At 52.9% G+C, this 13834-nt stretch overlaps 1 pseudogene; it reads left to right on the forward strand.

The window, feature by feature from the left end:
- Positions 1–1497: 1497 nt before the first annotated feature.
- On the forward strand, positions 1498–12865 carry LOC102461210 (zinc finger protein RFP-like; annotated as a pseudogene).
- The last annotated feature ends 969 nt before the right edge of the window (positions 12866–13834 follow it).

The raw sequence follows: 13834 nt of genomic DNA on the forward strand, positions 1-13834 counted from the left end.
AGCCCCCACAACCTCCCCTGTGACCGTGACACCCTTCTGTGGGCCCCCCCGCAACCTCCCCTGCGACCGTGACACCCCCCTGCGAGCTCCAAAAACCTCCCCTGCGACCGTGACACCCCCCCTGCGAGCCCCCACAACCTCCCCGTGACCGTGACACCCCCTGCGAGCCCCCACAACCTCCCCTGCGACCGTGACACCCACCTGCGAGCCCCCCACGACTTCCTCTGTAATTGTGACACCCCCCCTGCGAGCCCTCCACAACTTCCCCTGCGACCGTGACACCCCTCTGTGGGCCCCCCACAACCTCCCCTGCGACCGTGACACCCCCTGCGAGCCCCCCACAACCTCCCCTGCGATCGTGACACCCCCTGCGAGCCCTCCACAACCTCCCCTGCGATCGTGACACCCCCCTGCGAGCCGCCCACAACCTCCCCTGTGATCATGACACCCCCTGCAAGCCCCCCACAACCTCCCCTGCGACTGTGACACTCCCCTGCGAGCCCCCCACAACCTCCCCTGCGATCATGACACCCCCTGTGAGCCCCCCCACAACCTCCAGTGCAAGCTCTTTACAATCATCCCTATGGGGCCACCCACAACCTTCCGAACCTCCCACTTCATCCCACGGGGCTTTGGCAGACACCTCATAATGCTGCAAAGCCCATCCCTGAAGTGTCCTGGGCTCTCACTTGGGGATCCCTGTTCTGTTCATTCCCTCTGGGGCACCTGCATTGGCCACTGGGCAGACAGGACACTAGGCTGGAGGGGCCTTTGGTCTGACCCTGCCTGGCAGCTCCTGTGTGGGAGACCTAAAAAAGTCATTAATATCGGCAGCGCTATTGAAACTGAGGCTCTTTTAGAAAGAGCCAGAGCAGCCTTAGCGCACGTCAGAATCAGGCCGTGGAAATATGGATTCCAGCTGGAATAAGTGTTTGGCCTGTGAATTGAATGTCACTGGGCTTAATTGTGGTTTAATAATAAAGATTTTCCTGTTTGAATCTCAGTGTCTGTCACTGAATAGTTACTGTCTGAGCCAAGTACTGCATGCCCCTCCCCCTAACATTTCCCACTGCTGTGAAAATTGAACATGGTAAAACCGTGCAACTGGGAGTGTGTAACTAGATCCATATAAATACTCAGCTGTCACTTTATCTGTCCACATCACACATCAAACACAATGAATTCTGCACAAGCCTCACTCTCACTTCTTACTTGCACAGTTCTGGGAGCTGATCAGCCCAGCGTGGTGGATTCTGGGGAACATGTGATGCCCCAGGGACCCTCCACACCAGCCCAGGGGTGGGTGCCAGGGCCAGAGCCCTAGTGGGACATTGCTCACAAAGCCTCCAGGGCTGTGTTGTCCTCATTGGCTCCCTCCAATTCAGCAAACAGCCTGAGTCAGCTCCAGGGAGGGGCACAGCCGGTTGTAGCTGGAGGCAGGGCAGAGCCTGAGCTCAGAAAATTGAAACTAACTCTGTTCCCCCGCCCAGAGGAGCCATGGCTGCAGCCAACCCTGTGAAAAGCCTGCAGGAGGAAGCGATGTGTCCCCTCTGCCTGGAATATTTCACGGACCCGGTGGTCACAGCCTGTGGGCACAATTTCTGCCATGTCTGCCTCAGCCGGTGCTGGGAGGAACCCAGTCCAGCCACCTTCTGCCCGCAGTGCAGGGACCCGGTGCAGCAGGGCCCCCTCCGGCCCAACAGGCAGCTGGCAAACATGGTAGAACTAGTCAAACAGCTGACTTTGCAGGCAGTGAAGGGGGCAGGCGGGGACGGGGTGTGTGAGGAGCATCAGGAGGTGCTGAAGCTGTTTTGTGAGGCGGATCAAGCCCTCATCTGTGTGGTGTGCGACAGGTCCTGGGCTCACCGCGCGCACATGGTGCTGCCCATAGTGGAGGCTGCCCAGGAGTACAAGGTAGGGAACTGCTGCCCTGTCTGCTGGGAATTACTCTGGGTTTTAGTCACTGGCTAATTTCCCTGACTGTTCCTGGGAGAGGCTGTGACAAAAGAAATGCTCTGGCCAGGGGGCAACTGACGCAATAGAGCAAGTCCTTAAAGACACCGGCTGAGAGAAACTTCTCTGAGATGCTCAGCGGAATCCTTCTGGACCCATGCCCCCCCCCCCCCACGGGGAAATGAGGGGCTGTTACCCAATGGGAGGCTGGCTTATAGGAATGTGCTGCCTTCAGACTGGAGAAGGGGGGGGCTGGGTTACTACAGATTTGAGGACTAGAATTTATGGTTATTACTTGTATTTGCATCATAGTTGCACTGACAGACCCCATGTGAGATCCGGGCTCTGCACAAAACCCAGCCAGGGACAATCCCTGCCCTGAGTAGTTTACAGTCTAGGCAGACAAAAGATGGAGCAGGAAACTGAGGCACAAAGGCTTGTGAGTAGGTCAGTGCCTGAGTTCAGCATGGAACCCCAGTTTCTCCAGACCCAGTCTAGGGAGCTTAACCACTAGGGTATGCTGCTACCTCAACTGCAGTGATGAAATGTGTGAGTTAGGAGGGAAAGACGCCTTGCTACAGGCCCCGGGCCCAACAGGGAGAGGAGGTTTCCTGTGGTGTATGAAGGAACGGACTCCAGCCGGTGCAAGCACGAAATCGTTTTATTGCAAGATTACAACTATCTTTATTCCCTCTCAACTTCCCAAAAGTCCACATCCTGCTTTTCACAAACTGTGCTTTCTCACAGTCCCAACACAGCATTCTCGAAGGTCGTTGACTTGGGCAGATGTTGTTATTGTTGGCTCAGGACTCTTGATCACGCGCGTCCCCGCTGACTCCTGGATTGTCCTCCAAGGTCTGCAGCTTTTCTTGGTTTTGTCCTTGGATGCCCTGTCACATGGTCAATGCACTATACTTGTTGATTCTCTACAGTTTCCCACTGGGGTGCTGAACTCCTGGGCTGCTCCATGAGGGGGTTAAACTTAGATGCTGCAGCCAGCGCTAGAGGAGGTCACAGGACAGGATGCTGTGTGGGATCTGGAGCGCCTTGAGTCCACTCACAACAGGGCTCCAGGCAGCACAGGGCCATGGCAGGGACCACTGGGATCAGACTGGGTTGGAGCAGAACTACCCCCAGGCTGGAGCTGCCCGGTGCCGGTCTGACCTGTGCCAGTGGGTACCTGGGCACGGACCAGTCAGCGAGGTTCCTTTAGTTCCACCAGGCAGGCTGTGGGAATCTCCCAGAATGCACTGCTGCCAGGAGCTGTACTAGGGACTGGGGCAGCAGGTACTTGCCCAGAGGGCGTTGCTCTAAAAAGAGTTTAGGGCACCGTTGGGGCAAACCTGAACCCTACTTACTACAAATCAGCCTGTTTAAGTATGGGGGCCACTGACCCATCCCCAGAGCACAGGACATGCTCACGTCTACCTGCCCAAGCCCACCCTCAATGCTTGGGTGGCCTCTGTGGACCTGTCCCTGCCTCGGTCAGACCATCCCTCCATTGTGGAGGTGCCGCCCTCACCTGCTGCAGCCTCAGTCTCCTCCTGTCCCTTTCTCACCGGACAAAGCCACGGCCAGAGCTGAGTCCCCACTGGGCAGGGACAGAGCCCCACAGAACTGGGACTGTGCAGCATAAAGCCGGACAAATGGCCTCCTCAGGCCCTCAGATGGGGGGGAAGGGAGGGAGACAGAAGAGCCTGGTGATCTGCCCAGGGGCCCGTTGACGTTGCTCTGCTGAGCCTCCCTACAACTAATGGGTTGGCCCTGCTGCCAAGCCCAGCTGTGTCCAACCAGGGCAGTCCCCAGAGCTGAGCTCCCAGCCCCTGTTTAAGCCCTGGTGACTCCTGGGATTGGCATCACTTAGTTATTTCAATCCCCTCACTCAGAGATGTGTTGATTCACCCCCAGTGCGAGTCAGGGCCGGTTCCGGGCTGCGCCGCCAATCGTTTCACTCACGCCAACAACGCGCGGTGATAACTGAGATCTCTTTCTAATTACTAAACGGACTCAACCTGCCTTGGTAACAGACAGATTCTGACACACTCCCAGGCTGTATTAATAAGGTTTCATCTCCTTGGTGGGCCCTGATGTCACACAGCGACTGGGACCAACAGTCACTAGGGCTGTGAGTGGGAAAACGCCCCGTTCCCCACCCCTCTCAGCCTCACAATGAAACCTCCCAGCTCATTTATATTTCCTCAGGGGAAAATCCAGGCCCATTTGAAGACTCTGCGGGAAGAGAGAGAAAAGCTGCTGGGATGGAAAGCGATGTGGGAGGGGAGAAGTCAGGAGTATCTGGTAGGTGCCTTTGGCTATGGACCGGCAGGGGGAGGTCTGAATGTTGGGCAGCAGCTCAGGAGAGATTCAAATGGTGCCCAGCTGATTAGCAGAATGTTCACAGCTAGATTTCGTTTCAACTGGTGGTGCACATGTACATGCCTCAGTACACATTGAAAAATGTATTCCACACATGGATGGAGACGATTAAAGAGAACACTGATGCTGAGATCTGTCCCCTGCTGCTCTGGGTGTGATTTCCCAGAGCCCAAGAATAACAGAACTTGCTGCCCATGACAGGCAGGGAATCGTCCCTTTTAGAGGGACACATGGGCCAAACAGGAAACTGAGGGATGCCTCAGCCTAGTACCCACAGATGGTATTACAGGTTCTCAGGCTCTGCCCATGCCCCTGACCATCCCTTTCCCGGTTTTCATACAGAAAGAGACACAAGCCGAGAGGCAGAAGATTGTGGCCGAGTTTCAGCAGCAGTTCCTGGAGAAACAAGAGCGACTCCTGCTGGCCCAGCTTCTCGCTGGATGAGGAGACTGGGAGGCTCCAGACTGACGCTGACGGGAAACTCTCTGTGCAGATTTCCCGTCTCAGTGAGCTGATTGGTGAGCTGGAGGGGAAGTGTCAGAAGCCAGCGAGTGAATTCCTGCAGGTGAGACTAAGGGAGAAACATCCCAGCTCCCCACACAGGGAAGGGAGGCTCCTGAGTCAGAAGTGCTGGAGTCCAGCCATCAGATCTGGGTGTAACTCGGTGGGTGCATTGCTGACCTGTGAGTGACTGTTGTGCTTTGCAGTGTTACAGGCACAGAGCTATTAGAGATGGCAAAGCCCCATTTGCTCAGGGGAACATGGCCCTGGAGCCAGGGCAGGGCCTCTCTTCCCATGTTTGCAAAATCCCTTCCCTGGGTCCTGTGTGTGTGGATAGGGGCTGAGATTCTTTTCTCTCTCTCCTCCAGGACATGAGAAGCACCCTGAGCAGGTAGGCATCTCTCGCTTCCCTCCACTGCACAGAGCAGGGAAAGAGCTTGGATCTGATGCTGGCACCACATCTCCCCAGGGCCCTGCAGCCAGATGGGAGGGGAAGGTCACTGGCTGGGCACAAGTCTCTGATCAGCATCAGCCTACGGCTCTCCCCAGGCCCAGCAGACTCTGGAATTCCCCATTCAGGGCACAGTCTGACCTCAAGTGCTTCCTGGCGCTGTCACCTCCCTGGGGACTGGCTGCCTCAGGGCTGTGGGGTGGGACATGGGCCTGTCACTGCTGGGCACTGGGCACATTCAGCCCAGGGCAGCAGGGACCCAGAGTCTGTCCCACCCGAGGGCTGTTTGGAGACATGTGGGAATGGGCAGGGGAGGGGGGAGCTGGTGACTCAGTCTAGTCCCTAGTGGGCAGATTCCTACAGCCCTTCATGTAGGAACCTCCTGCCCCTCAGCGCCTGGAGGCCAAGGGGTGAGTTGGCTATGGAGACTGCTAGGAGTCTGACTAATAAGATGGGTGAACTAGAGTACTTCGTATTAAATGAGGAGATAGACATAATAGGCATCACTGAAACCTGGTGGAATGAGGAAAATCTGTGGGACACAATCATACCGGGATATAAAATATATAGAAAGGATACAGCAGTCCGGGTGGGTGGCGGAGTGGCACTGTATGTGAAAGATAATGTAGAATCAAATGAAATAAAAATATTAAGTGAATCAACATGTTCCATAGAATCGCTATGGATAGAAATTCCATGCTCCAATAATAAGAAATTAGCAGTAGGGATATATTACCGACCACCTGACCAGGACAGCGATACTGACATGCTGAGGGAGATTAGAGAGGCTACCAAAATAGAGAACTCTATAATAATGGGGGGTTTTAATTACCCCCATATTGACTGGATACATGTCACCTCAGGAAGAGAACCAGAGATAACATTTCTCAATGGCTTAAATGACTGCTTCTTGGAGCAGCTAGTGCGGGAACCCACAAGGGGAGAGGCAATTCTCGATTTAGTCCTGAGTGGAGTGCAGGATCAGGTCCAGGATATAACCGTTACAGGACCGCTTGGGACTAGTGACCATAATATAATAACATTCAACATTCCTGTGGTGGGAAGAACACCTCAGCAGTCCAGCACCCTGGCATTTAATTTCAAAAAGGGGAATTACGCAAAAATGAGGAGGTTAGTTAAACAGAAATTAAAAGGCACAGTGACTAGAGACAAATCCCTGAAAGCTGCATGGAAACTTTTTAAAGACACCATAATAGAGGCCCAACTTAAATGTATACCCCAAATTAAAAAAATATAGCAAGAGACCTAAAAAAGAGTCACCGTGGCTTAACCACCATGTAAAAGAAGCAGTGAGGGACAAAAAGGCATCTTTTAAGAAGTGGAAGTCCAGTCCTAGTGAGATAAATGGAAAGGAACATAAATGCTGTCAAATCAAGTGTAAACATGTAATAAGAAAAGCAAAAAAAGATTTTGAGGAACAGCTAGCCAAAAACTCAAAAAGAAATAACAAAATGTTTTTTAAGTACATTAGAAGCAGGAAGCCTGCTAAAAAGCCTGTGGGTCCCCTAGATGATCGAGCTATAAAAGGAGCAATCAAGGACGATAAAGCCATTGCGGAGAAACTAAATGATTTCTTTGCTTCAGTCTTCACGGCTGAGGACGTTGGGGAGATTCCTGAATCTACACCGTCCCTTGTGGGTGATGAATCTGAGGAACTGTCCCGGATTGAAGTGTCATTAGAGGAGGTTTTGGAACAAATAGAAAAACTTAATGTTAACAAATCTCCGGGACCGGATGGCATTCATCCAAGGGTTCTAAAAGAACTTAAATGGGAAATTGCTGAGCTATTATCTGTGGTTTGTAACCTATCCTTTAAATCGGCTTCCGTACCTAATGACTGGAAGGTAGCCAACGTGCCACCAATATTTAAAAAGGGCTCTAGAGGCAATCCTGGCAATTACAGACCGGTAAGTCTAACTTCAGTACCGGGCAAATTAGTCGAAACAATAATAAAGAATAAAATTGTGAAGCATGTAGAAGAACATAATTTGTTGGACAAAAGTCAACATGGTTTCTGTAAAGGGAAATCCTGTCTTACTAATCTATTAGAGTTCTTTGAAGGGGTTAACAAACATGCGGACAAGGGGGATCCAGTAGATATAGTGGATTTTCAGAAAGCCTTTGACAAGGTCCCTCACCAAAGGCTCTTGTGTAAATTACATGGCCATGGGATAAGAGGGAAGGTCCTTTCTTGGGCTGAGAACTGGTTAAAAGACAGGAAACAAAGAGTAGGAATAAATGGTAAATTTTCAGATTGGAGAGGGGTAACTAGTGGTGTACCCCAAGAGTCAATCCTGGGACCAATCCTTTTCAACTTATTCATAAATGATCTGGAGAAAGGGGTAAGCAGTGAGGTAGTAAAGTTTGCAGATGATACCAAACTGTTTAGGATAGTCAAGACAGAAGCAGACTGTGAGGGACTCCAAGAAGATCTCACCAAACTGAGTGATTGGGCAACAAAATGGCAAATGAAATTTAATGTGGATAAGTGTAAAGTAATGCACATCGGGAAAAATAACCCCAACTATATGTACAGTATGATGGGGGCTAATTTGGCTACGACATATCAGGTAAGAGATCTTGGAGTTATCGTGGACAGTTCTCTGAAAACTTCCACACAGTGTGCAGCGGCGGTTAAAAAGGCAAATAGGATGCTAGGAATTATTAGGAAAGGGATAGAAAATAAGACCCAGAATATCTTACTGCCCCTGTATAAAACTATAGTACGCCCACATCTTGAATACTGTGTACAGATGTGGTCTCCTCACCTCAAAAAAGATATTTTGGCCTTGGAAAGGGTTCAGAAAAGGGCAACTAAAATGATTAGGGGTTTGGAATGGGTCCCATATGAGGAGAGGCTAAAGAGACTGGGACTTTTCAGTTTAGAAAAGAGGAGACTGAGGGGGGATATGATAGAGGTCTATAAAATCATGAGTGGTGTGGAGAGGGCTGATGAGGAAAAGTTATTTATTAGTTCCCATAATAGAAGAACTAGAGGACACCAAATGAAATTAATGGGTAGAAGGTTTAAAACTAATAAAAGGAAGTTCTTCTTCACACAGCGTGTTGTCAACCTGTGGAACTCCTTGCCAGAGAAGGCTGTGAAGGCTAGGACTATAATAGAGTTTAAAGAGAAGCTGGATAAATTCATGGAAGTTAGGTCTATAAAAGGCTATTAGCCAGGGGATAAAATGGTGTCCTTGGCCTCTGTTTCAGAGGCTGGAGAGGGATGGCAGGAGACAAATCGCTTGATCATTGTCTTCGGTCCACCCTCTCTGGAGCACCTGGTGCTGGCCACTGTCGGTAGACAGGATACTGGGCTAGATGGACCTTTGGTCTGACCCAGTACGGCCATTCTTATGTTCTTATGTTCTTTAGTCCCTGTGGTGTAGTGGTGGTGCTGTCTGCTCTGTAACCCCGTGTCCTCCTGGCTCTCCCAGATGTATATTCACACTGGCTCTCCCAGATGTGTATTGGCCCAGACACCCAGGCCCAGCCTAAAGGTTAACAAGTCTCTTCCCAGAGGAAGACACAAAGGAAGGGAGGTGGAGCCCCACACCTTTCTGGGGGGCAGGGCTTGGGAGGGAGGCAGTTGCTGTCTGGGAAACATGGAGAGAACAGCCTAAGCTGGGGGCTAGGGGCGATGGACCCCTAACCTAAGGGGCCTGAGGCATCCTGGCCCTGCCCCCTGTAGCCATATCCCATATATGCTGGGCTGTATCCTGGAGGAACAGTAAACTCTCTCTTTTCTATGGGCTGGTGGAGTCTGTTCTCGTTGCTATGGGGCTGCAGGATCAGGGGGAACCCCAACTGCATCGCCACAGTCCTTCAGCTGGTTTCCCCAGGTCAGGCCTGCAGACTGTTCATGGGACCTGTGAGGGGATGTTGCAGGGCCAAGGGCTGCGCTGCCCCTGCTCTCGGGCTGGGAGAACTGGAAGGATTCGAACTCCAGACCCAGCAGAGCAGAGACTCACTGGCCAGAGCTGGAGAACTGAGTCACTCGGTGCAGTGTCCTCATGTGACGTTGTCTCTCCTCAGGTGTGAGACGGGGCCGTTCCAGCCGCCAGAGGAGATTTCTCCTGAACTGGGCGAGCGAGTCAGAGGTTTCTCCCAGCAAACGACTGCACTGTCGGAGACTCTGAGGGTATGTCTACACTACCCTCCTAGTTCGAACTAGGAGGGTAATGTATGCATACCGCACTTGCTAATGAAGCCCAGGATTTGAATTTCCCGGGCTTCATTAGCATAAGCGGGGAGCCGCCATTTTTAAATCCCCGCTGCTTCGAACCCCGTGTAGCGCGGCTACACGGGGCTCGAACTAGGTAGTTCGGACTAGGGTGCCTATTCCGAACTACCGGTACACCTCGTTTCACGAGGAGTAACGGTAGTTCGGAATAGGACCCTAGTCCGAACTACCTAGTTCGAGCCCCGTGTAGCCGCGCTACACGGGGTTCGAAGCAGCGGGGATTTAAAAATGGCGGCTCCCTGCTTATGCTAATGAAGCCCGGGAAATTCAAATCCCGGGCTTCATTAGCAAGTGCGGTATGCATACATTACCCCGCTAGTTCGAACTAGCGGGGTAGTGTAGACATACCCTGAGGGAGTTCACAGGTACCGAGAAGGGATGGGGGAGGGGAGAGTGAGTGACACCATAGAAAGAGAATGTCAGGAACAGAATCAGACAATGCAAAGCCATAACAAGGGTAGGACAAGTGGGGCACTCGCCCCATACACAGTACATGTAGGGGTGCAAAATTAAAAATTAGAAAGTTCAAATATTATTTCATATATATCTTTACTATCATCTATTTGCAATCTCAAAATATGTGCAATTAACAACATGTGCAATGAATAAAATTCATACAAAAAATTAATAATTTTATTATTTTGGGGGTGGAGGGTGCAGTTCAGCCACTTGTCCCAGGCACAGAACCCAAGTGGAGTCTGCAGGGTGGGAGGGGATGTTGGGGAGAAAGTGAATCTCTTCACACATTGTCCTGGGATAGTTGTGAGGCTGCAGGGATGTTGGTTCCTTTGCTGGGACAGGCCTGAGTGACAGAGGAATCAGGAGGCTTCAGACCTTTTTATATTAAATACCTGAGGGTGCGTCTACACTGCGGGACAAAATCAAATTAAGCTACATGACTTCCGCTGCATTAATTGCATAGCTGCAGTCGAAGTAGCTTAACTCAGCCATTGGAGCTGTCCACACAGCAGGCAGTGGAGGGAAGAGCCCTCTCCCTCCGACTTTTCTTACTCCTCCTGCAATGAGGGCTACCGGCATTGACAGAAGCGCCCCTCAGTGCGATTAGCTGTCTTCACTCAACCGCTAATTCGAACCCTGGAAGATCAACAGCAGCAGCCCTCATCTTCTCTGTAGTATAGATGCACCCAAGTGTGTCTCTGCTGTAACGAAAACCCAGGTCTGTGTGTTAGATGTGTGGGGATGTTGTGTACAATATGGACTCCTGAAATCTCACCTTTCTTCTCCCTTCCCCCACCAGACACGCTGCCCTCTGTTCTGGAAGGAGCAGGAGGGAAGTTCCTGGGACCTTTCAGACAGGGTGAGGTTTCAAGTGGAGACTGAAAACACCTTCCTGAGTTTGTGGCTCAACTCACTGACCAAATCCCCAGCGACCACGACAGGCAGAGCCCCAAACCTGCCCACTGAGCGGTGAGGAGCCCCAGGAGCACTGGATCAGAAGGACGAGGGGCCGTGTCCTGCCCCTTTAAGCAATGGGATGGTCGGACCCCCCACTTCTCACTATGGGCGCAGTTTGCAGGCAGGGGGCTTTGCAGGCAGGGGCTGCGCTTTGTGTCGGGGCAGCTGATCAGCGCAGCCCCTTCTTGGTCACCAGCCTCTGCCCTGTGCTGCCCCCTCCCAGGGACCCGCCCCAGATCCCCTTCCCCACAGGCCCTGCCCCCGGCCAGGCCAGAAGCCAGAGCTGGGTTCCCCCCATTGAGCCCGGCTGCCCTGAAGAGCCCTGGGGGTGACTAATGCCCAGGCCCTGCTCTCTGGGGTGAGGCTGCTCTTCCCCCATGCTGCCCCCTCCCCTCTGTGCCCTGGGCAGGGGGTGGACACTGCAGCAAGGGAGGGAGCTTCCCTCTGGGGTTTAAGGCTGGTATCTGCCTCCTATGCCCCACCCCCATTGAACCCTCCTGCTCTAGGCCTGGCCCTGGGGATGGAGCAGCCCGAGCTGGGGGCAGGAGGCTGCAGCCTCTGCACACAAATGAGAAGCTGATGAAGCGGGTCCCATTGCCCAGGCTGAGGCGCTGCAGTGACAGCTCGGCTCAGTCTCAGGGCCCAGGGCAGAGGCAGCTCCCTGGGGCCCAGGCCTGTCCCAGCCATAACAGGGCTGCTGGGGAGGGTGAGAAATGGCCCCAGCCACCCCCAGGGCTGAGCTCTGCCCCTCACACCCTGATTCTCTCTCCCCAGTGACTGACTCTGGATCCAGACACAGCAAATCCCCACCTCGTCCTGTCCGGGGATCGGAAACGTGTGAGATGGGAAGACACACGGCAGCCACTGCCCGACAACCCAGAGAGATTTGACACTTGGCCCTGTGTGCTGGGCCATGAGGGGTTCACCTCGGGGAGACATTGCTGGGAGGTGGAGGTGGGGGATGGGCAGTACTGGGTTGTGGGGGTGGCCAGAGAGGCTGTGAGCAGGAAGGGAGAGATCAGCCTGAGCCCTGAGGGGGGGATCTGGGCTGTGGAGCGGTGGGGGGGGTCAGTTCTGGGCTCTCACCTCCCCTGAAACCTCTATGCCCCTGAGCCGCCCCCCCCCCCCCCCCGCAGGATCCGGATTTGTCTGGACTGTGGCCAGGGGCAGGTGACATTGATCGATGCTGGTTCCAAGGCCCCGATCTTCACTTTCCTGCCGGGCTCCCTCCCCGGGGAGAGAATCCGACCATGGCTCTGGGTGAGGTCAGGATCCCCGCTCAGCCTGTGCCCCTGAAATCAGCCTCTCTGACCTCACACAGCCCCGTCTCTGTGACCTCACAGGACTCCCCTCACCCAGCCCCTGGCCCCTCATCTCTATGATGCCTGAAAGCTCCTCCCCCTCCCTCCCTCTAGCCCCAGGGATGGGAGGGGGAAGAACTCCTTGGACTGCAGGAGGAACAAGTGGGCAGGGGCTGGGGCTGGGCAGGGGCAGAACTAACAGCCAGGCTGGGGACAGGCAGAGGTGAGGGTGGCAGGACACAGAATTAACCAATCAGGGTTTGGGTGATGGGGGTAAGTTGGAAGCTGCACAGCAGCAGGGAGCGATTTGTACCAGTCTGTGTCCTGAGATCTCACTGGGGTCTCCAGCCAGAGCTCCAGCCACAGGAGCCAAAGTCGTCTTCCCCTGTGACCATGGGGCAGCCGGCAACACTTGTAACCTGTGTCCCCCTAATATTTTCCATCCCTGAGCAGAGTGAGTTTGATCTCGTGCACCAATACTGAGGTCGTAGGGGCTTGTTGGGCGTGTGCCAGGAAGAATCATATTTAAACATAAGACTTCTTACTTCTGTACAGATAACTTTTGAATAAATGTTATTCGATTCTATTGCATATGAAAAATGACTTTCAGCCTGTCTCCCTGAGTCCATCTGGGTATTTCCCTTAATATGGGCGTTTTCATTGCTTTGAAGAATACTGCTGTTAGAGATCCTATATCGTGGCATGTTCCAAAACAAAACAAATCACACGTCATCACTGGATTCCTGTAGCAGGTGGGTACGGCCACACTCCACCACATGGAAATCCTGACGGGCCCACTATACTGGTTACCTGGTGTAGTCTGGTCATCTTGGTGGAGCTTGGCTTGTTTTGCAAGGTATTTACAGGGCCCGAGGTCACCTCTTCCAAATGCTCTTTGCAGTAAAGCTGGAGGGAAATGGTTTTTATTTGTTTCAGCACAGTAGAAAAATGCTGAGTTAGAAAAACAGCCTGTTCCCAGATGCCTGAGAATCAGCTGAGCTACGTCCTCCATCCCTGAGGGGTTTTTACTCTCCTCGGCTCGAACACGTCTCGTACTGAGCCCAGACTGAACGGTGAATACACCGTCAATGGGCCCTGGGTGTGGGCCGCCCCTTTTCCTCCCACGTCTCTCACGAGAACACTCCAGTAGCTACGGTTGTGTGAGAAGATCTATAATAAGCAATGACGTTGAGCAGCAAAACCAAACCAATAACTTGTACTTTGGAAATAAAAAACACCAAGCCAGTGAAACATACACAGACGAGAGCCCCCGTCCAGTCATCACATGAAAGTGTGTTAGGCCTAATAAGGTGCTGTCCATGCACCACAGCCTCAGCCCCAGGAGCAGCTGCCGCATGGGCCTGGCCCCCACTCTCCCACTCAGCCCACCACCAACAACTTACTTTCCAAGGGGGGGGGGAGGTGCTGCAGCGCAGCTCTGCTGAGGAGGTGGATGGGATTCAAATTCTTTGTATGCCCCCTGGAGGGAACTGAGGTTGCGACCTGTCCCTGGGCTCAAGGGGAAACATTGTCATTGCCAGGCAAGGACAAAATCTGGCTCTCATGGTG

This window comes from Pelodiscus sinensis, chromosome 31 (assembly GCF_049634645.1).
Source record: "Pelodiscus sinensis isolate JC-2024 chromosome 31, ASM4963464v1, whole genome shotgun sequence".
Lineage (NCBI taxonomy): Eukaryota > Metazoa > Chordata > Testudines > Trionychidae > Pelodiscus > Pelodiscus sinensis.